This window comes from Apodemus sylvaticus, chromosome 2, assembly GCF_947179515.1.
Source record: "Apodemus sylvaticus chromosome 2, mApoSyl1.1, whole genome shotgun sequence".
NCBI classification, from domain to species: domain Eukaryota; kingdom Metazoa; phylum Chordata; class Mammalia; order Rodentia; family Muridae; genus Apodemus; species Apodemus sylvaticus.
In genome coordinates, this window is record NC_067473.1 from 157,456,203 (window position 1) to 157,469,881 (window position 13,679).

Below are 13,679 nucleotides of genomic sequence, written 5' to 3' on the forward strand. Positions count from 1 at the left end.
TATTCAATTGAATCTAAAGAACTCGGATAAAAAGATGAACAAAAGGTGTCAACTGTCCCATATAGAAAATTCTCACATGATCGACATTATTAAAAAGATTAATAGTGAATTTAAGGTGAATACACTAAATGCATGAATTTAAAACAGAAACAAGACACAGCACCCTGTCTCCAGGCCTTGCAAGAGGCCAGCTGTGCACCAGGAGGCTAGCTGGGAAGAAGCAGCGTGCTCTGGTGATTCTGGCCCTGCAGAGCTGAGGATCCAGTCCTGCGGCCTCTGGTGGGAGCCTTCCAGTCTCTGCCTTGGGATTGGGAACAACCTGGGCCAAGGCACCTCGCCACCATGGCGTCCAAGAGACCAGCTGTGCACCCAGAGGCTGGCTGGGAGGAAGCAGCATGCTCTGGTGAGTCCGACCCTGCAGAGCAGAAGATCCAGTCCCGAGGCCTCTTGCGGGATCCTTCCTGTCTCCACCTCTGGATCTGGAACAGCCTGGGCCACAGCACCCTATCTCCAGGCAGTGCAGGAGGCCAGCTGTGCACCCAGAGACCAGCTGGGAAGAGGAAGCTTGCACTAGTGAGTCCAGCATTGACAACAAGTCCAACTAACACCAGTGAGAACTAGATGGCAAAAGGCAAATGTAAGAATGTTACTAACTGAAATCAAGGCAATACGGCAGCATCTGAAACCAACTCTCCATTAACAGCTTGTCCTGGATACCCCAACACACCAGAAAAACAAGATTTGGAATTAAAATCACTAGTCATGATGCTGTTACAGGATCATATGAAGGACATAAATAAATAATAAATAATAAATCCAACAAAGAAAGAGAACTTCAGGCCAAGTTCCCTTATGAATATCGATGCAAAAATACTTAATGAAATTCTTGCCCACAGAAGCCAAGAATATATCAAAACGATCATCCTCCATGATCAAGTAGGCTTCATCCCAGGCATGCAGGGAGGGCTCAATATAAGGAAATCCATCAATGAAATCAACTACATAAACAAACTCAAAGAAAAAACCGTATGATCATTTCATTAGATGCTGAAAAAGCATTTGACAAAATTCAGCATCCTGTCATGTTACAAGTCTTGGAAAGAACAGGAATTCAAGGCCCATAGCTAAACACAGTTAAAGCAATAGACAGCAAACTGGTAGCCAACATCAAACTAAATGTAGAGAAACTTGAAGCAATCCTACTAAAATCAGGGAATAAACAACGCTGTCCTCTCCATATCTTTTCAATATAGTACTTGAATTTCTACCTAGAGCAATTAAACAGCATAAGGAGGTCAATGTGATAAAAATAGAAAAGGAAGACGTGAAACTATCACTATTTGCAGATGATATGATAGTCTAACTAAGTGACTCAAAAAATTCCACTTGAGAACTCCTACAGCTGGTAATCAACTTCAGCAAAGTGGCTGGTTACAAAATCAACTCAAGCAAATCAGTAGCCTTTTCTATACTCAAAGGAAAGGCAGACTGCAAAAGAAATTAGGGAAATGACACCCTTCACAATAGCCACAAACAGCATAAAGTATCTTGGGGTGAGTCTAACCAAACAAATGAAAAACCTATATCACAAGAACTTCAGATCTCTGAACAATGAAATTGAAGAAGACCTCATAAAATGGAAAAATCTTCCATGCTAGTGGGCTGCCAGGATTAATATAGTTAAAATGGCCATCTTGCCAAAAGAAATCTACAGATTCAATATAATCCCCAACAAAATCCCAACTCATTTCTTCAAAGAGCTAGAAAGAGCAATTCTCAAATTTATCTGGAATAGCAAAAAACACATGTTAGCTAAAACTATTCTCAACAGTAAAAGAACTTCTGGGGGAATTAGTATCCCAGAACTCAAACATTACTACAGAGCAATAGTGATAAAAACTGCATGTATTGTTACAATGTCAGGCAAGCAGAACAATGGAATAGGATTGAAGACCCAGAAATGAACCCACACACCTATGTTTGCTTGATTTTTGACAAAGGAGCTGAAAGCATCAAGTGGAAAAAAGATTGCCTTTTCAACAAATCATGCTGGTTCAATTAGAGGTCAGCATGCAGAAGAATGCAAAACGATCCATTCTTATCTATTTGTAGGAAGCTCAACTCCAAGTGGATCAAGGACACCCACATAAATCCTATCACACTGAAACTAATGGAAAAGAAACTGTGGAAGACCCTTGAGGACATGGGCACAGGGGAAAAGTTCTTGAACAGAACACCAATAGCTTACACTATAAGTTCAAGAATTAACAAATGGGACCTCATAAAACTACAAAGTTTCTGAAAGGAAAAGGCCACAGTCAAAAGTACAAAACATCAACCAACAGATTGAGAAAGGATCTTCAACAACCCTAAATCCAACAGAGGGCTAATATCCAATAGATACAAAGAACTCAAGAATGTAGAACCCAGAGAACCAAATAATTCTATTAAAATATGGGGAACACACTGAAACTAATAGAAAAGAAACTGGGGAAGACCCTTGAGGACATGGGCACAGGGGAAAAGTTCCTGAACAGATCACCAATAGCTTATGCTTTAAGATCAAGAATTGAAAAATGGGACCTCATAAATTACAAAGTTTCTGTAAGGCAAAGGACACTATTAAAAGGACAAAACGGCAACCATCAAATTGGGAAAGGATATTCACAACCCCACATCTGATAGAGGGCTAATATCCAATATATACAAAGAACACAAGAAACTAGACCCCAGGGAACCAAATAACCCTATTAAAAATGGGGTACAGATCTTAACAAAAAATTTTCACCTGAAGAAATTCAGATGACTGAGAGGCACCTTAAGAAGTGCTCAACATCATTAGTCATTAGGGAAATGCAGATCAAAACAACCCTGAGATTTCACCTTACACCAGTCAGAATGACTAAGGTCAAAAACTCAGGAGACAGCAGGTGTTGGTAAGGATGTGGAGAAAGAGGAACACTCCTCCACTGCTGGTGGGGCTGTAAGATGGTACAACCACTGTGGAAATTAGTCTGGAGGTTCCTCAGAAAACTGGACATGAGACTTCCAGAGGACCCTGCTATACCTCTCCTGGGCATATACCCAAAGGATTCCCCGGCATGCAATAAAGACACATGCTCCATTATGTTCATAGCAGCCTTATTTCTAATAGCCAGAAGCTGGAAAGAACCCAGATGCCCGTCAAAGGAGGAATGGATACAGAAAATGTGGTCTATTTACACAATGGAATACTACTCAGCAATTAGAAACAATGAATTCACAAAATTTTTAGACAAATAGTTTGATCAGGAAAATATCATCCTAAGTGAGGTAACCCAATCACAAAAGAATACACATGGAATGCAATCTCTGATAAGTGAATATTAATTAGCCCAGAAGCCCTGAATACCCAAGGCACAAATTGCATAACAAATGACTCCCATGAAGAAATATGGAGAGGGTCCTGATCCTGGAAAGGATTGATCTAGCATGGGAAGGGACTAAAAGGACAGAGAAAATAGGAGGGAGGTGATTGGAGAAGGGATGGAGAGAAGAAAGTTTATGGGACATATGGGGAGGGGGAATCCGGGAAAGGGGAAATCATTTGGAATGTAAACAAAGAATATAGAAAATAACAATATTAAACAAAAAACAAAAAACAAAAAAACAAAAAAAAGGTGGGGAACAGAGCTAAACAAAGAATTTTCACATGAAGAACATCGGATGGCTGAGAAGTACCTTAAGAAATGTTCAACATCATTAATCATCAGGGAAATGCAAATCAAAACAACCCTGAGATTTCACCTTACACCAGTCAGAATGGCTAAGGTCAAAAACTCAGGAGACAACAGGTGTTGGCAAGGATATGGAGAAAGAGGAACACTCCACCTATGCTGGTGGGATTGCAAGATGGTGCAACCACTTTGGAAATCAGTCTGGTGCTTCCTCAGAAATCAGGGCATGATACTTCCGGAGAACCCTGCTATACCACTCCTGGGTATATACCCAGAGGATTCCCCAGCATGCAATAAGGACACATGCTCCACTATGCATAGCAGCCTTATTTGTAGTAGCCAGAAGCTGGAAAGAAACCAGGTGTCCCTCAATGGAGGAATGGATACAAAACCTGTGGTATATTTACAAAATGGAGTACTATTCAGCCTTTAGAAACAATGAATTCATGAAATTTTTAGACAAATGGATGGACCTGGAGAAGATCATACTAAGTGAGGTAATCCAGTCTCAAAAGATCAATCCTGGTATGCACTCACTGATAAGTGTATGTTAGCCTAGAAACTTTGAATACACAAGACATAATCCACATATTAAATGATGTCCAAGAAGAACAGGTGAGTGGCCCATGGTTGTGGAAAGACTCAGTGCAGCAGTATAGGGGAATACCAGAACAGGGAAGTGGGAAGGGGTAGGGGGGAGAACAGGAGAAAGGAAGAGGGCTTATGAGATTTTGGGGAATGGGGAGCCAGAAAATGGAAAATCATTTAAAATGTAAATAAAGAATATATCGAATAAAAAAAAAAAACAAAAAAACAAAAACAAATACTTAAAATGGCCACCTTGCCAAAAGCAATTAACAGATTCAATGCAATCCCCATCAAAATTCCAATTCAGTTCTTCACAGAATTAGAAAAATGAATTCTTAAATTCACCTGGAATAACAAAAATCCCAAGATAGCTAAAACTATTCTCAACAGTAAAAGAACTTCTGGGGGAATCAGTATCCCAGATCTCAGGCAATACTGATAAAAACTGCATAGTATTGGCACAGTGACAGGCAAGTAGACCAATGGAATATAACTGAAGACCCAGAAATGAATCCACACACCTACGGTCACTTGTTCTTCGACAAAGGGGCAGAAAACATCCAGTGAAAAAAGATAGCCTTTTCAACAAATGATATTGGTTCAACAGGAAGTCAGCATGCAGAAGAATGCGAATTGATCCATTCTTATCTCCTTGTGCTAAACTCAACTCTAAGTGGATCAGGGATGGCCACATAAAACCAGACACACTGAAACTAATATAAAAGAAACTGGGGAAAACCCTTGAGGACAGGGGAAAATTTCCTGAACAGAACACCAATAGCATATGCTCTAAGATCAAGAATTGACAAATGGGACCTCATAAAATTACAATGTTTCTGTAAGGTAAAGGACACTGTCAAAAGGACAAAAGGGCAACCAACAAATTGGGAAAAAATCTTCACCCACCCTATATCGGATAGAGGGCTAATATCCAATATATACAAAGAACTCAAGAAGTTAGACCCCAGGGAACCAAATAACCCTATTAAAAATGGGGTACATATCTAAAGAAAGAATTTTCACCTGAAGAAATTCAGATGGCTGAGAAGCACCTTAAGAAATTTTTAACATCCTTAGTCATTAGGGAAATGCAAATCAAAACAACCCTGAGATTTTAGTAGTGAACATGATAACTCTGGATTATCAGAGGGAGGTGGATTAGCCAAATGGAGGTTAGCAAGTGGCCCAACCATTGAGTTGTTTAAAGCATATGAAATTATAAAGACTGAGTGTGTGTTTTTCATTTGAGAACCCATACCTTTAGGGAAGATAGTGTGGTATGTGCTGCCAAAATATATTTAATTCTACACATCCTAGCACAGGAGAAACTTTCTAAACAGAACACAGATAGAACCTCATGACAGCAAAAAGTTTCTGAGAGGCAAAGGACATCAATAGGACAAAATGGCAGTCAACAGAATGGAAAAGGATTTTTTATTAACTCTAAATCTGACAGAGAAATAATACACAAAATATATAAGAACTGAAGACACAAGGCATCAACAAACCACAAATCTAATTTTTACAATTAAGTATGGAGTTAAACAGAGAATTCTCACTAGCGAAATCTCAAAGGGGTGAGAATCATATAAAAATAATATTCAATATCCTTATCCATTAGGGAAATGCAAATCAAAACTACTTTGAGCTTCTCTTATACACATGTCAACATGCCTAAAATCAATGTTAAAAGTTACAGCTTATACTGGCAAGGAAATGGGGCAAGGGGAACATAATTACATCAATGAAGGGAGTGCAAATAGTACAGAAACTACAGAAAAAAGTATGATGGATCCTCACAAAATTGGGAATATATCTACCTCATGACCCATCTATACCACTTTTGAGAATATAGCCAAAGGACACTACATCTTACCACAAGGACACTTGCTCAATTTTTTCATAGTGTCTTTGTTTAAAATATCAGGAAACTAGAAACAAAGTAGATGATTCTCAATGGAAGAATGGATAAAGAGAATGTGGTATATTTACTTAATAGAATACTACTCTGGAGAGTATAAGTAACAAGGTGAGTTCTTGGTGTTGGGGTAGACTGGTCAAATGAAGATCCCTGGGAATGCAAAAGATTTGTTCGGTAGACAAGAGGGTGTGTGGAGATAGGAACAGAAATGAAAAAAAAAAAAACTGTGAAGGGTGGTACACAGGGAGAGGGTATGGTCAGAGAGACACACAGAGAGAGATGGAATACTAGGGCATTTAGAGTAGATGTGAAACCTAGTGAAATGGAACTTCCTGAAACCAATGAAGGTCACCTTAGTGAGAACTTAGTAATGGAGAATATGGAACCTGAACTGGCCATCATCTGTAAGCAGGCAAGGCTTCCAGTGGTACATGTCAGACACCAACACATTCATCAAACCTTGGATTCAACAAACTTTCCTGACTACAACATGGAAGGGGGCAATGGTGTCTCAGAATGTGTGGGACTGACCAACCAATGAATGACTGGTTTAATTTGAGGCTCAGGACATGAGAGGCAACCCATGAAAGACACACCCTGGATTGCCAGTAATATGAAGTTGTGTGGTACAGAGACCTAAGGTAGAACCAAGTACAATAGACCACAAAAACAGCAACAAGTCAAAGAAGTAGGATGAAGAACAGTTGTGGATGATAATGTCTAGTCTCATAAAAGCTGTCTTCTTCAAGGGTCTGTTTACCAACACAAAACAAACTTTTGGCAACAAACATACCTAAAATCCTTAAAATATGCCAAAGTTATACTTGTACAAATCTCCTCTGATGTTTATTATCATTATTTCACAGAACATTAAAAGGAGTAATAACAAATGTGAAAAATAAATGACTTAAATATTATTGTTTCAATTTCCTTAAACTAGGAATATCATTTTCTCAACAACATGCACATATTGTTTTCTGATAGAAATGTTAGGTCAACTTTAACACTATGACATGTTTTTTTCTAAGTATGCTCCTTTATGCTCCTGAATAAACATGAATACATTGAGAAGGAGATAGTAGTATAAAGAAGGATGCTAGCATAAGAAATGGTTTTCTAACACTAACTATGTCAGATCATGAATCAAAATGCAGAAATTAAAAGCCAGGGTCCAATACTCTAGGAAAGCATAAGCAAATGTTACCTTCCATGGGAGAGGGGCCTGGAGTCCACCTTTATTGAATGAGTCTCCATTCACACTGAGTGACAGCTCCTCGTGAATTGCCTGGGAAATGGCATACACAGCTTCATGGACTTTGTAGCTCAAAGGTGAGGTATTCATATTCCAAACATTCAGAGATTGTGTGCGCAGGCTGCCATTTTGCTCACATTGACTTAGTTTCTTGACTACATGCTCATAGACATGTGGACATTTAAATAAAATCGACCAAACATCCTGGATAAAGATATCATAAGGGTATTTTCTAGGTTGAACACTTTTTTGAAAATCCTTGAATCCAAGAATTTCATCCTTGTGATCTGAAAATGATAATGCTCCATCAAAGGGTGTATAAATTCCATTTTGTTTAAAGGGTAATATGGCAGTATACCAATCAGAAGTTGTGATCCAGATATTACCAAAAATAGCACCGGAAATAATGAGAGAGACAAGTGTCAGAAAATCATGAGTGTCACCAAATGCACTTACAACATGTGTCATTGTGAGATGTACTACTAATTGGTACCAGCATACTTGACCAAAAGAAGGAAATACTGGATCCTATTCTGCAAATGCAACACAAATTCCATAGTTGATCATCTCCTCCGTGATTTCTTTAATGAAGAGTTCTCCCCTCATTTCATCTGGAACCACCAGACCAACACAGACCCAAGTGAAGTAGAGCAGCAGTTGAATAATTCCCTGGTACAGAGCTGCAGTGTACACAGGAAACTGGTAAGGAGACTGCAGATGGACTCTGGTTTCAAGACTCTGGTCAAAAGGAGCATAGCTGATCTGAACAGAAAGAAAGTTACTATATAAGTCATGACAATTAGATTTATTTAAAAATGATTTGGTTTACCTCTTCTGCTTATGTACTCTAGGAGAAACTGAACAGTTAAATAACTTTACTAAGTAATACCAATTACTTACCTATGTCATTTACTCTTCACTGCATACACAAAATGTACCTTTTCCTTTGTCCTTTTATAGAACATATGAAAAAAGGCCACAGAGTATCTATCTCCTGATCTCCACTCAGGTAATACCACTCAAACACAGATATGCAAATCTGCCACTTCAAAACTTTAATCTTCCTGATAATGGAAGTGGAGAAACAGTAAAACTACAGTTGTGTTTAATTGAAGTCACAAATCCAAAACAAAAACAAAATGAAACAAACAAACAAAACGGAATCTATGGAGCATCATAAAAGTGAATGCTGAGTGACAGCACCTCAAAGAGTCTGCAGTAAAGTGAACAGGCCTGGATGAGGTTTCCTCAGAGGAAGGGGTCAAAATGGAGGTCACAATGGCAAGAAACTGAATAGTTAGGTAAGAAGAGGTTTGGCTCAGGTGGTTTATGGAGGGAATATTTAGTTCACTGTTTTGGTGTCTAGAAGGTAAACTCAACATCAAATTTTAACTGTAGAGTCCAGTAGGCCAAAGCCAGGGCTGAGAAGACTGAAGAACAATGTATAATGCTATACATGCATGAAGATGTTATGGCAAATCCATTATATTATAGGATATTATATATGTATATATGTATATATATACACATGTATAAATATAATCAAGTCACTGAAAGGTGGCTCGGCTCACTGGGTTTGAAGTGCTTCCTTTATAAGCAGAAGGGCATGCCGTAGAATCTTCAGAATTCCCATAAGTCAGACATGGCTGTGTCTCCTTGTACCCTAACATAGCAGGGTGGAGACAGGTAAATCCCTAGAGCTTTCTGGCCAATCAACTCAAAATCTTAAGTTTCTGATTCAGAACTCTGATTTCAAACAACAGTGGAGAAAGTGAGGAAGAAAGAATATCAGTTGTCCTGATATGCCTTCCTACATAGTCCTGACATACATCGTATGTGAGACACATACCACACAAACACACATATACTCATGCACACCCACAAGAGTATGCACACACACAAACACAGACACACACACACACAGACACACACACACACACATGCACACACATACACACACATGGTCAAACACAAGCAAACACTCATGCACACATACACTAAAACACAGGCAAACAAACTGAAACAGAGAGACAGGGACAGACACTGAGACAGAGACAGAAAGTGGGAGAAGGAGACTCAGAGAGAGACAGAACAAACAACTACGGAACCTTCATCAGGTCATGATTCCTCGGTATTAGAAATCAAAGAGGATAAGAAAAATGGCATGAGTTACACATGCTGCATAGAGTAACCAATATTAACAAAACATCATAAACAATGCTCACATAAGCAGGTACATGCAAAAAGAGAATCAATTCTGAATCTACATAGAACTTAGCAAACAGGCATTAGGTGGAGAAATTTTAAAATGTGGAGAAAAAATGTGAAAGTAAAAACAAATTGCTAAATAAACCTGCTGAAAATTACTATCCAAGTAAGTCAAATGAAAACCCACCACAGAAAAACCTTTATAAATTTTCTTCAACTCAAAAATGTGCTCTGAAAAATGAAAATTAATCAAGAAAGAAAGATGTAAGATTCAGCATACAGAGGACCTAACACGCAGAACTAGTTGAGAACAGACATAGAGCTCTTAGGCTGGAGAAGACAAGAAATTGAAAGAAGGGATTATCTGTCACAGGTAAAGTTGGAATGATTTATATATACTAGGGATTCATTTATGTACACTAGAGATGGTGTACTTATTCTACACAGAAAAACTCTAACAAAAATGCCAACATGATAAACCAAAGAAACATGAATAGAATATGGTCTACAATACAGCACTGCCAGCTCCTCAGTTCATTCTTAAGAAGTGTGAGCAGATTACTAAAAGAAATGATAAAACTGTCTCAGGACATTGTGAGTGTATTAAACTTGTGTTAGGCTATGTGTGTAAGTTTCATTAGCCACAGGTAGCCAGCTATCCATAGCTGAAAGAGAAAATTTGCATTTCAACTATTAAAACGGAGGATAGCATGAATTTTCCATGAAGATGGATAGAACTACAAAATATCACCCTGGTTGACGTAACCCAGATCAAGAGGACATACTCAAAAGGTATATACTCAGTGATAAGTAGATATTAGCCAAAAAGTACAGAATTACTTTGAATTAGAATTAGCCAAAGAGACAGGGCCCAAAGTAGAGGGATGGCATCACTGAACTACATTCACGCTAGTATAGCTGTCCTCTGAGAGGTTCTGCCAGCACCTAGAGAAGACAGAGGCAGAATCTCACTGTCAACCATTGGATTGAACCTGGTGACCTCAGTGGAAGAATTAGGGGAAGGACTGAAGTAGCTGAAAGGGATGGCAACACCTTATGAAGAACAGTATCAACTAACTAGACTCCTCAGAGATCCCATGGACACAGTAGTATACATGGGTGGTTCCACGGCTCCTACTACATATGTATCAGAGGAATGCCTTATCTGGCACCAAAGGGAGGGGAGGCACTTGGTCCTGTGGAGGCTCATTGTAAAGGAGGATGGTAGAGGAGTGAGGCTAGAGTGGGTGGGTGGTTGCAGAATTACCCTCTTAGAGTCAAAGGGGAAGGGGATAGGATGTAGGGTTTGGGGAGGTTAGACTGAGAAAGGAGAAAACATTTGAAATGTAAATAAATAAAATGACAAATAAAATTAAAAAATAACTCATAAAATCTTATAAAATAAATATCTAGTCAAGCATGATGGAGTATGATTAAAATCCCAGCCGTGGGAAAGCAAAGGCATGAGGATCTCTCTAATGCTATCTTGGGCTACAAAGGAAGTTCAAGACTGGAAAGCAGGATGCTTTGTGTACCTGTGGGACATTGTAGAGACTTAGAACTCTGGAGATCTGAGTTGATATTCCTGTTGAAATGCCTCCTATCACTGCAACCACCTTATCAGTTTTCTCAGGCCTGCAGCTGTAGTTAGGAATTGGGGAGCTCTCTCCTGAGAGCAAAGCCATAGAACTTTCCATAGCCTTTGTTTCAAAAAAGTCATCATTGAACAAATAGAATCCCAGGGACATATTGAATAGAATATTTGGTTCTTTGTTGATTTTTTTCTATAGCAAAAACCATTGCCAACATGTGCTGATAATTTTTGGTGAGATTCCTGGGAGGAAAATTTGAAAGATCATATTTTCTTTTCTGTCAGTTTTATTAGGAGGTTTGTCTAGTTGCTTGCCTAGACTCTAGATAATGCCCTATACTCCTGCAATACTGGCATGTCTAAATGAACTCAATATGTTAAAATTGGAGAGAGACTGAGAGAAAGACAGACAGACAAAGAGAACCCATAAAGTTGAAGGCAGGAGACATTGCAAGGGAAACAGCAGACTACAGTCAGATCAATATGTCTTGTTTATATGTATGAAATACTGAAACTCTACTTTTTTAATTGAGAGAAGTCAAACACTTACACAATAACAGCTTCTGTTATAGCCATTGTATCATTAAAGCCAAATTTAATTCTATTGTCTATAGCAGTCACTCTGAGGGAAAGGAGTCCTCCAATAACAAAATGCCCATCTTGGTAGTAGCCAGGAGAAGCAGGTATTCTTAAGGAGAAACAAGAAATTTGTTCCTGGACTTCAATGAGGACAATCAGGAGAGAGAAAGCAATGAGTAATTCCATAACTTTGATGAATTCATTGTTTCTAATGGCTGAATAGTACTCCATTGTGTAGATATACCACATTTTTTTGCATCAATTCTTCTGTTGAGAGATACCTGGGTTCTTTCCAGAATCTGGCAATTATAAATAGGGCTGCTGTGAACATATTAGAACATGTATCCTTATTACATCGTGGGGAATCCTCTGGGTATATGCCCAGGAGTGGTATAGCAGGATCTTCTGGAAGTGAGGTGCCCAGTTTTCAGAGGAATCGCCAGACTGATTTCCAGAGTGGTTGTACCAATTTGCAACCGCACCAGCAGTGGAGGAGTGTTCCTCTTTCTCCACACCCTCTCCAACACCTGCTGTCTCCTGAATTTTTAATCTTAGCCATTCTGACTGGTGTAAGATGAAATCTCAGGGTAGTTTTGATTTGCATTTCCCTAATGACTAATGAGGTTGAGCATTTTTTAAGATGATTCTCCGCCATCCGAATTTCTTCAGGTGAGAATTCTTTGTTTAACTCTGTACCCCATTTTTAATAGGGTTGTTTTGTTTTCTGGAGTCTAACTTCTTGAGTTCTTTATATATATTGGATATTAGCCCTCCATCTGATGTAGGATTAGTGAAGATCTTTTCCCAACTTGTTGGTTGCCGATTTGTCCTCTTGATGGTGTCCTTTGCCTTACAGAAACTTTGTAATTTTATGAGGTCCCATTTGTCAATTCTTGATCTTAGAGCATATGCTATTGGTGTTCTCTTCTGAAACTTTTTCCCTGTACCGATGTCCTCAAGGGTCTTCCCCGGTTTCTTTTCTATTAGCTTCAGAGTGTCTGGCTTTATGTGGAGGTGCTTGATCCATTTGGATTTGAGCTTAGTACAAGGAGACAAGGATGGATCAATTCACATTCTTCCTCATGCTGACCTCCATTTGAACCAGCACCATTTGTTGAAAAGGCTATCTTTTTTCCATTGGATGTTTTCAGCCTCTTTGTTGAGGATCAAGTGGCCATAGGTGTGTGGGTTCATTTCTGGATCTTCAATTCTGTTCCATTGATCCTCCTGCCTATCACTGGACCAATACCATGCAGTTTGTAACACTATTGCTCTGTAGTATTGCTTGAGGTCAGGGATACTGATTCCCCCAGAATTTCTTTTGAGGCTGAGAATAGTTTTAGCTATCCTGGGTTTTTTGTTATTCCGGATGAATTTGAGGATTGCTCTTTCTAACTCTGTGAAGAATTGAGTTGGAATTTTGATGGGTATTGCATTGAATCTGTATATTGCTTTTGGCAAAATGGCCATTTTAACTATATTGATTCTACCGATCCATGAGCATGGGAGGTTTTCCCATTTTTTGAGGTCTTCTTCCAATTCCTTCTTCAGTGTCTTGAAGTTCTTGTCATACAGATCTTTCATATGTTTGGTAACCTTTTTAAATCATATTTGTATAAATAAATGTAAAATTTAAGAATTAGTAGAATTTAGAAAAGAAAAAAATCTTAATCCCCCAATCTAACTCTATTTTGGACAGCGTAAAACACAGATTTTCATTTCTTTATTTCTGAATAACTTTGTATTTTATGAAAATAAATACATTCGTGTATGGCTTTCTCTTAAATCTACCCCCTTTTTATACATGAATTCAATTTGTCCTCA

At 38.7% G+C, this 13,679-nt stretch overlaps 1 pseudogene; it reads right to left on the reverse strand.

Moving 5' to 3' along the window:
- Positions 1–8,005: 8,005 nt before the first annotated feature.
- The window catches only part of LOC127678097 (vomeronasal type-2 receptor 26-like), a 73,745-nt pseudogene continuing 68,071 nt past the window's right edge, over positions 8,006–13,679 (reverse strand).